The sequence below is a fragment of the Pteronotus mesoamericanus genome, unplaced genomic scaffold (genome assembly GCF_021234165.1).
Source record: "Pteronotus mesoamericanus isolate MK-2021 breed Mesoamerican mustached bat unplaced genomic scaffold, CSHL_Meso_final contig_20, whole genome shotgun sequence".
Lineage (NCBI taxonomy): Eukaryota > Metazoa > Chordata > Mammalia > Chiroptera > Mormoopidae > Pteronotus > Pteronotus mesoamericanus.
Window position 1 is genome coordinate 93,151,194 of NW_026555085.1, and position 9,847 is coordinate 93,161,040.

Below are 9,847 nucleotides of genomic sequence, written 5' to 3' on the forward strand. Positions count from 1 at the left end.
GAAGGGTTTTCCTATGTATCAAAACTTGTCTATAATTGTCCTCTATGTACCTAGGGAAAAAAAGTAAATAAATTTCTTCAGTTGAATATGCCTCTTTTGTTGATCCTGGGATATTTCAAATATGAATGGGAGAGTGTGGTTTAAGAATAAAATATTAGAAAAATAGCAATAGCTGTATATAAGTGCTTCTGCCACAGCACCGTTTCTCTTTACCAATGTGTTGTAGTTGTTTTCAAATATTGCAAAATTGAGTGATATAATCACATCTTAAACCAGAAAGAGACTGGTGGAAGTCATTGATAGTATAAGCCTGTCATTTCCAGACGAAGAGTTCTGAGGCCACATCGGTGGTTGACTCTCCCAATATTACAGTTAACGAAACCCAAATTTTCTATTGACAGAAAAACAAATGTAGGTTCGGATATTCTAGGAATTAATCAACTTGACACAAAAGTCCTTTTCAACATTGGTGTACCACATTTGGCATAAAAATATGTTTTGTGTTGAGAGAATGTGTGTTTGTAATAGAAAATTTTGAGTAGGCCATTCATGCTCTTGAGACTTGAGACAAAACCACAGAAAATCACCCCCCTTTTGCCTAGCCGCCCATTGATCACCACGGGCAGGTACCACAACCAGTGTGTGCTTATCTTTTCAGAAATGCTCTATATTTGCACATTAAACTGTATATATATTTTTCTATACAGGAATGGCGGCATATTCTTCACACTTCTTCACGCTGCTTTTAAATTCAGTACCTCTTGGAGGTCTTGGCATGTCAATCCTCCCCGCCCCCACCCCCAATTCTTTTAATTGCCGTGTAGTATTCGGTTATGCAGATAATTTGTTTAACCAGTACTGTGTGAAAGGACAAACTTCTGCTGTTATATAAAAGAGCTCTTATGGCCCAGGCTGGTGTGGCTCAGTTGGTTGGAGCATCTTTTCATAGCTGAAAGATTGTGAGTTCGATTCCCAGTCAGGGCATAGGCCTGGATTGCAAATTTGATCCCTGGTCCATGACCGTATAATCCCTTGTCTGGGCACATACGGGAGCCAACCAATTGATGTTCCTCCCTCACATCGATGTTCCTCTCCCTCTCTCTCTCTAAAAGCAATGGAAAAATGTCCATGGGTGAGGATAAAAATTTTAAAAAGCTGTTAGGAATATCCTTATACTTAGCATGTGGAATTGCTGTGTTAAAATTATGTGTATTTAAAATTTTGATAGAATAATTTAAATCCACTGGTGGATTTTATGAAAGGAAGCTTTACCATTAAAGCTTCTATTTATGAATCGTTGTCTTAATCCCCAGTCCTTCAGTCCATTTTGTAGACGGAAATATTTCATCTACATGCCATCTAGCATGTTCATCTGACGTGCTACATCAATTTCAAGAACTAACCATACACATCAGATCTGACTTATCTCAAGAGACTCCTAAGACTCAATAGCTCAACGCAAAGAAATTACTTTTTTGTTATGATTTCTAAGAAGCTTTGACTGGAGTCTTGGTGTTTATTCTAACCTCACCTCATATATAGAAACTTAAAGTTGCACTCACTTAGAAGTTACAAAGAACATCATTTGATGAGGGAAAACAGCAAAGGGTGGAAGTCACTCTGTAACTACACTCTCACTTGGAAACCTTGGAATAATGGCTTCCTTTCCTCTTCTCTATGAAGACCCCCTCAGAGCAAACACAGTGCTTCCTGGGAGAGAGGAGGGAGGCTCACTCAGGGGCAGGCCTGGGCCCCTCCTCCGGGGACTGGGGACAGCATTACTCGGAAGCGTTCCCGTTCACAGGGCCCCCCTCCAACCCTGACCGAGAACACTGGAAAGGGAATGTAGCTGTCGCCTCTGGTGCACTTTAATAAAAACTCGTGAGAAGTCCTATCAAACCACGTTTGAGCCCGATATGGGAGGAGGACGCCAGGACGTGGCTGCGGGAGCCACCATGGTTAAGAGTAATCTGGCCAGAATTGACCGCCATCCCATGTAGCCTCAACACGTGGGTCATGAGTGCGGTCGGGGCCACCCAAGAGATGTTTACAAAGGGCTGTGGGAACCACGGCTTTCTTACGGGTCCTCACACGTAGAGTCAGGCTCTCACGTCAGGCGTTTGTGTGGGTTTTCCTCTACCTGGATGCTCTTACCTGGAAAATCTGCAGGACTAACTCCCGTTCTGTCCCCCTCCCACAGGTCTCTGCTCAAAGGTGACGGCTCAGAGCCCTCGCGTGACTCTGTCACCTAAAATTGCACCCTCCCTAGCCTTCCCTTGGCCACCGCGCCCCATTCCCATACCTGCACTACTTCCCCCATGTAATAGGTCATTTCCTAATAGATTACACACACACACACACACGCACACACTTCATTTCTTTGTTATGCTAATTGCTTATTAACTGTCTTCCGCTGCAATTTAAAGTCCAGGAATGCACAGGTTTGCTCGCTCGCTGATGAGCCTGAACCTCTCTACACTTGACATGTAGTACTTGAATGAATGTCCCTTGAACCTTGAAAGTTAAAGCTGGAGATGATCTATTTTAATCCTCCCAGTTTACAAGTGAGAAACAGAGACCCGGAGAGATAGCAGGAGCTGCTGAGGTCACACTCAGATGGCTAGTGACAGAGTAAATGATAAAGAGGCAGACCTTCCCTACCAAGGCTTTGCTGGAGCACGTCAGCATCCGCGGCGTAAGAAATCAGAGCAAGCCAGAATTTCCCAGAGCTGCTACCAGCAAGCACGACCTTGCAGACGGAGAAGTTGCTGCAGCGTGTGGCCGCCAGAGGGCACTGATGTGCCAGACTGGAGGCCGAACCTAGCGCCTGCAGGGCGGGCAACGAGAGGAGGAATTTCCCGGGTAGGAAAGTGCCCACCGGCACAGCCAGGGGGAGCAGAGAGCACCGCCAGCCCCCCGCCCCGCCCCCCCCCCCCCCGCCGAGCAAAATGAGGCGTCGAGAAGGAGAGCAGGGCCACTGTGACTCTCCCAGTTACCAGCAAGACCTAGAGCCCTGCAACCAAAGCACCTATTAATACATCACTGGAGGCTATTGACCAGTGACCACTGAAACTTAAAAATCCGCTTTAATAAACATTGTGGAGCTCTCAGCTCCCCGCCTTACTAGTTCCTTTAGCTATGGGATCGGGGTGACTCACCCGTTGCTGCACAGGGTGAGCGCACAGGTGCTCTCCAGCCTGCTGTAGTGAGGGAGGGGGAGGGAGTGTTTAGGTGACCCCATAACAAAGTCCTAAACTTTAGATGTCGTGCAATGAGTTGGGAGACCAGGCTCATTTTGTGTGTGTTTATTTGAATGGCATTTATTGCTGTGGCCCAGAACAGGCTGACACTGGAAGAGCGGCGGCCGCCATTCGGGCCAGATGCTCACCAGACCTTTATTGACATTGTGACTGTGCAGTGGACACTGTGAGGCCCATTTTACAGCTGAGGGACCTGCAGTCAGTTACAGAGGTGTGGAGAGGAGAGATAAGAGTTGGCCTTGGTTATAGTACTTTATTTATTATTATTTAATCCTCTCCGGAGTTTATGTTTATTGATTTTAGGGAGAGGAAGGGACAGAGAGAGAGAAACATTGACAAGAAAGTTAAACGTTGATTGGTCGCCTCCCACATGCGTCCTGGTTGGGGATCAAACCGGAACCTGGGTACATTCCCTGACCAGGGATTGAACCCTCAACATTTTGTGTATGGGATGACACTCCCACCAAATGAACCAGGGTGACCTTGGTTCTCTTATTCTGATGCCCTTTGGCTCAGCCACGCCTGAATAACCCCCTGGTTCTCAGCCTGAGCAACATGATAAAAATCACCTGCTGTATCAGTCTGGGTTCCACCAGGAACCAGAAGCCATAGGAAATGCGCATCGAGACGTTCGCTGCACAGGCTGGCTTCCGTGAGGGAGGGCCGGCCGGGCAAGGCAGAGGTCTGCAGGGCACTTTGGGGCCCTCGCCCGAGCTGTAGCCCCTGGCCCACGCTGCAGCTGTGCCCACAGGCGGGGTTTCTTCTTCCTCAGCAACACTTCAGCTCTGCTCGAAAGGCCTTTCCAAAACTGGAATCAGGCCCACTCAGATTTAGTCTCCTTTACTTAAAGTCAACTGATCATGGACTTCAATCATATCTACAAAATGCCTAGAGTTTGACTGAAGAAGTGAAGGCCGTAGCTGTCCTGGTTCAGGCTGCTGTACCAAACAGAATACCAAAGACCGCATGGCTTAGCAGCAGCAGAAACTGATTTCTCCCTGTTCTGGAGGCTGGAAGTCCGTGACCAGAGTGTCCATGTTGGCAGGTTCTGGGGTGAGCCTTCTTCTGGGTTCCAGGCTGCCGACTTCTCGATGTGTCCTCACAGGGTGGGAAGAGGAGGAAGCCGCAAGCTCTTAGGTGTCTCATAAGGGCCCCAGTCCCATTCACGAAGGCTCCACCCTCTGACTCATTTAATCCACCTCTCGAAGTCCCCGCACCCCAACACCATCCCACTGGGGTAAGCCTTCAACACATGAACTCTGAGGGAACACAGATCTTCAGTTTGTAACAGTAGCCGACCCAAGTGGACATGTTAAAAACACCATTGTACCTAGAAGGCTTTTGGAGAGTAAGCCTCTTGGGCGCCTGAATCTGCGTCTCAAGGGATGGAACCTGGACATTCATTTCTTCTATTTTGGTATCTCCCCCCAGGATATCCTGATGATGGTGAAGCTTAAGAACTTCGAGTATCGCCAGGCCTGCCCCCAGAACTTGGTTTACTGTTGTTGGGATCATCACGGAGAAGATAGTGCCTGTACTAGAGAGGCAACTGAGTTGTGCAGGTCACAAATGTCCCAGGGTAATTAGCGACTACTTGCTTTAAAACAGAATCACTGTGAGATGCCATCAGATGTCTGCTTGGGTGTCTGGTGTATCCAGGTAGACAGAGAAATAACTGATTTTTTTGTTTGTTTTGACAGCTTCTTCAAGTCCTGCTTAGCCAGGCTTGTAAGAGCTCAGATTGTAAACTCTGAAGGGGCTCAGGCTTTCCCAAGAGTGGGAGCTGCGGTCAGAATTGGATAGAGTCACACGGTAGGAGTCAGGGACATTAAACACACCCCAGCCTCTCTCCTGGCACCTGTTTAACATCCAGCATAGTTTGCGTGCAGCTGGTCTGGGACAATAGACCTGGGAAAGCCCCCATTTTTGTGGGCATGGGCCTCCCTCAGAAGACCAGGTGGGGATGGGGCGGGCCAGGAAAGCAGCCGAGAGCAGGGCTGCCCACGCTCACTTCTCCATCACATGGGTAGGTGGTAGCGTGGGGCTTGGGGATGCCACCTCTGGGCCAGCAGGACACATCAGAAAAAGGGGCCACCCCACCCACTGTCCTCTCGCATTGCTCTTCTGAGGCTCACTTCAATCCTTCCTTTCCCTATTGGCCAACACCAGTCCACACTTAGCTCCAAGAGCCCTCCTCTTGGCTTCCATCGCAGGTGCCAAGTTGGGATCTCTTCCGATGGGCTGTGCCTGGAACAGTGGGTGTTCATAGGGTTGCAGGGAAGGAGGGTAAAGGGCAAGAAATGAGAAGTTGTCCTAGACCTGGGACCTGAGCCTTTGACTAGAGAGTCGCCCTTTCTCCTGATTTGGGCTCCTGGCCTCAGATTGCTCACTGCTTCCAGAACAGTCCGAGTGCCCATCAGGGACCCCCGCAGGACAGCTAAGGCCCCACATCCCAGGGCTGCACCCCCTGCAAAGCCCCGCAGCTTCTGGCAGAGCGGGTTCAGGGCCGTCTCCCTGGATACAGGGACAGTGTGTGGATTTCTTCCATCTTCCCAGGGGAGGTTTCCAAAAGTTTTCCAAGGGCCCGTTCAGCTGTGGTCTAAACCAGGGGCTTTGGCTCCGTGCCAGGGAGGAGCCGCATTTACTTTGGCACCTGGGCTCTTCCTGTTTCGTCCCAGGCTCAGAACGTATGGAACAGGGCTTGGCTGGGAGACACACCAGGGTGATTCTCTGCTTTCTGTCAGCATCGCCAGTGGAGACTGGCTTCCCGAGCCTCCGGGGACCTTGCTTGCTCACCTCCTCAGAACTGCTCCTCCGGCAGCTTTGAGGTTGAAGACAGCTGCCCCACAAAAGGTTTGATGAGGGGTTCGTGCTGGTTGCATCATGTTATAAATACTCAAAGTTTCCTTGCAGATATTTTTCCCCTCCAAAATTAGAGAAAATGTGTAGCGTTTGTTTTGGGGAATCTATTAAAAAAAGTACATGCAAGACTGATGTTCACAAATCAAGGAGTCAAAATTTTGCTTTAGGCTCATGGTTACCAAACCTGGTGAAGTCAAATTTGTGCCCGAAGCAGAAATGCTGGGTTTGCTCAGAGCGCTCTCAAAATGTGCAAATTGGACAACTAATTCCCTCTTTCAGTTTTGGCAGCGGAGGAGAGGAGGACTTGCCAGGACCCACTGCGTTACCAGAGCCCCGCCCCGACATGCAGTAATTGCCTGAGTGCTAGGAAGGCGACCAACTGTGCCAGCGCCTAGGCTCTCAGCCCCAGCTTCCCCCTCCCTCCTTCCCACCCAGGAAACGGCATGTCATTAAGAAGAGATCTCAGAGGCAGTTCCTCTATCAGCGCCGGTGGAAACACCAGCACGGTTCGCCGGGAGGCCTCCTCCCCGCATCACCTGCCGGATGCATCCAGGGAGCCGAGTGCTGGCCCACCTGAGTGGGGTCCGCATCGCTACACTGCTCAGAGGTCCAAGTTTGGTCACTTTTTTCTTTTTTAAATTATATTTTATTGATTATGCTATTACAGTTGTCCCAATTTCCCCCTTTTGCCCCTCTTCCACCCAGCACCCTCCGACTCAGGCAATTGCCACACCATTGGTCATGCATATAAGCTCTTTGGCTACTTCATTTCCTGTACTGTATTTTACCTCCCCGTGGCTGTTCTGTAACTACCTATTTGTACTTCTTTACCCTCTCACCTCTTCACCCATTCCCTATACCTCCCTCCCATCTGGCAACCATCAAAACTCTTTCTGTATCCATGATTCTGTCTCTGTTCTTCTTGTTTACTTAGTGTGTTTTTCAGATTCAATTGTTGATAGATACGTATTTTTGTCATTTTATTGTTCATAGTTTTGATCATCTTTTCTTCTCTTTAAAGAAGACCCTTTAACATTTCATATACTAATGGTTTGGTGATGATAGGTCCTTTAGTTTTTTCTTGCCTGGGAAGCTCTTTATCTGCCCTTCGATTCTAAATGATAGCTTTGCTGGATAGAGCTATCAATCTTGGCTGTAGGTCCCTGCTTTTCATGACTTTGAATATTCTTTGCCAATCCCTTCTAGCCTGCCACAATTCTTTTAAGAAATCAGCTGACAGTCTTATGGGAACTCCCGTGTAGATAACTAACTACTTTTCTCTTTCTGCTTTTAAGATTCTCTCTTTATCTTTAACCTTGACATTTTAATTATGATGTGTCTTGGAGTGGACCTCTTTGCATTCATCTTGTTTGGGGCTCGGTGCTTCCTGGATTTGCATGTCTATTTCCTTCACTAAATCAGGGAAGTTTTCTTTCACTATTTTTTCCTAATAGATTTCCAACTTCTTGCTTTTTCTCTTCTCTTTTTGGCATCACTATGATGCAAATGTTGGAATGCTTGAAGTTGTCCCAGAGGCTGCTTACACATTCCTCATTTTTTTCTTCTTATTCTGATTGGTTGCTTTTTGCTTCCGTATGTTCCAAATCATTGATTTGATTCTTGGCTTCATCTACTCTACTGTCGTTTCCCTGTAAATTGTTCTTTATTTAAATTAGTGAATCATCCATTTCTGACTGGATCTATTTCATGCTTCTGAGGTCCTCACTAAGTTCCTTGAGCATCCTTATAACCAGTGTTTTGAACCCTGCATCTGATAGCTTGCTTACCTCCATTTCATTCCATTCTTTTTCTGGAATTTTGATCTTTTCTTTCATTTAGGCCATTTTTCTTTATTTCCTCATTTTGGCTGCCTCCCTGTGTTTGTTTCTATGTATTGGTAGCATGGCCTAATGTAGTAGGTGACCTGTAGGGTCCAGTGGCACAGTCTCCCCATCACCCAAGCTGGGTACTCTATGCGTACCCTTTGTGTGGGCTGAATACACACTCCTCTTGTAGTTGAGCCTTGATTGCTGTTGGCAGGTCAATGGGAAGGATTTACTCAGGCCAGTCAGCTGCAAGGACTGGCTGTGATACCGACCACCAATCTCCACCCTCTATGGAGGATCAGCTATGTAGGGGCAGTGTAGTTGTACTCCGATGTGGTCTGTGGTCTATGGTCTGTGGTCCACTGGAGGTGCAGGCTCAAGGGTTTCCTGAGTGAAGCAGGCTGAAGCCAGCCCCGACCTGTGTTTTGCTTGGGTCCACCCTACCTAAGCTATAAAACAATCTGAGATGGCTGCTGCTTGTGATGGGTTTGAAGATTCCCAGATGAAGCCAAGCTGTGAATCTAGGCTGGCTGCTGCCTGCCTCTTGCTAGTGCCAGGCCTGGGGCCACTTAGCAAGAGGTATGGGGGCTGGGGATTTGATGAGGTGGACAGTTGCTTATTTGAGAGGATTTAGGAAGTTGTGAAGCATGAGCTAAGACCAACCATTCATATGGAAACATCTCTGTTAACCGTTCGGGTGGACAGAGTCTCAGGGGATCGCCAGGGGATCTCTGGGGGCAAACAGTGTTAGGTTGATGGAGTATCAGATATGGCACCCACCTGCCAGCCCTGTGGGTCTGTTTGGGGAAGGCTCAGAAAAGGGACAATCGCCTCTGCCTGCCATTGTATCTGAGGGAAAGCTGTCCCCCAGCTCTCACCTTGATGCCAGACCCTTCAGTTTCCCCCCACATGCCACCGGTACCTTTCAATCTGCTACCCCAATGCTGGAGCTCAGAGGAAGTGAGTCTGCGTGAGTCCATGTGTGGGTTCTCTACGAGGAACTGCTTGGACTCCAGAAGTTTCTTCCACTGACTCAGTCTCCACTGGTTTTTGCAGCCGGAAGTTATGAGGACTTACCTTCTTGACACTGGGGGGCCTGGTGTGGGACTGGGAGTCCTCACTCCTGAGATATTTTTCTTGAATTTTTACCCACCACATGTGGATGTGGGGTCAGCCCGTTCTGCATCTCCGCCCCTCCTCTCAGTCTGGAGAGATGTGGTTTCTTTAATTCTGTAGTTGTCACACTTCCATTCAACTCAATTTCTGATGGTTCTGAGTAATAGCTGTCTTATAATTTAGTTGCAATTTTGATGTGGTTGTGTGAGGAGGCAAGCCATGTCTGCCTCCATCTTGAGCAGAAGTCTCTGTCTGTCCCCACACAATAATTTGCTCACTTCTCTCAGAGAGACAGCAACCAGAATTTGTTTTCAAATTTATTTGTTTTATGGAACTTTGTGAATCGTCTCATCCTTGTTTCTTGTTGGAATTTTTGTTGACTTTTCCAGGGAGTGACACTGCAGAAAGGGGTGTTAGAAGTCGGGTGGGGGTAGACCAGGGATGATGACAAGAAACTCGGTCCCCATTTTCTCCTCTGGACTTGATATCTGTTGCTTATTTTTCTTCACAGGGTAAAATAAAACTCCTGAAAAGGAAAGTAACCCAGGGTTTAGACCGTTTCATTTTAATAGTTTAAAGTAAAGCATTTGCATGTCATTTTTCTTCTTTGTGTGTGTATAAATGAAAACATTTACTTTGAATATATCTCCCTTACACATATCCCCCCCATTTTATTAAGATATAACTGACATATAACACTGTAATAGTTTTAGGTGTACAACGTGATGATTTGATATACGTGTATATTGTAAACTGATCACAAGACTTTTAGTTAACATCCCT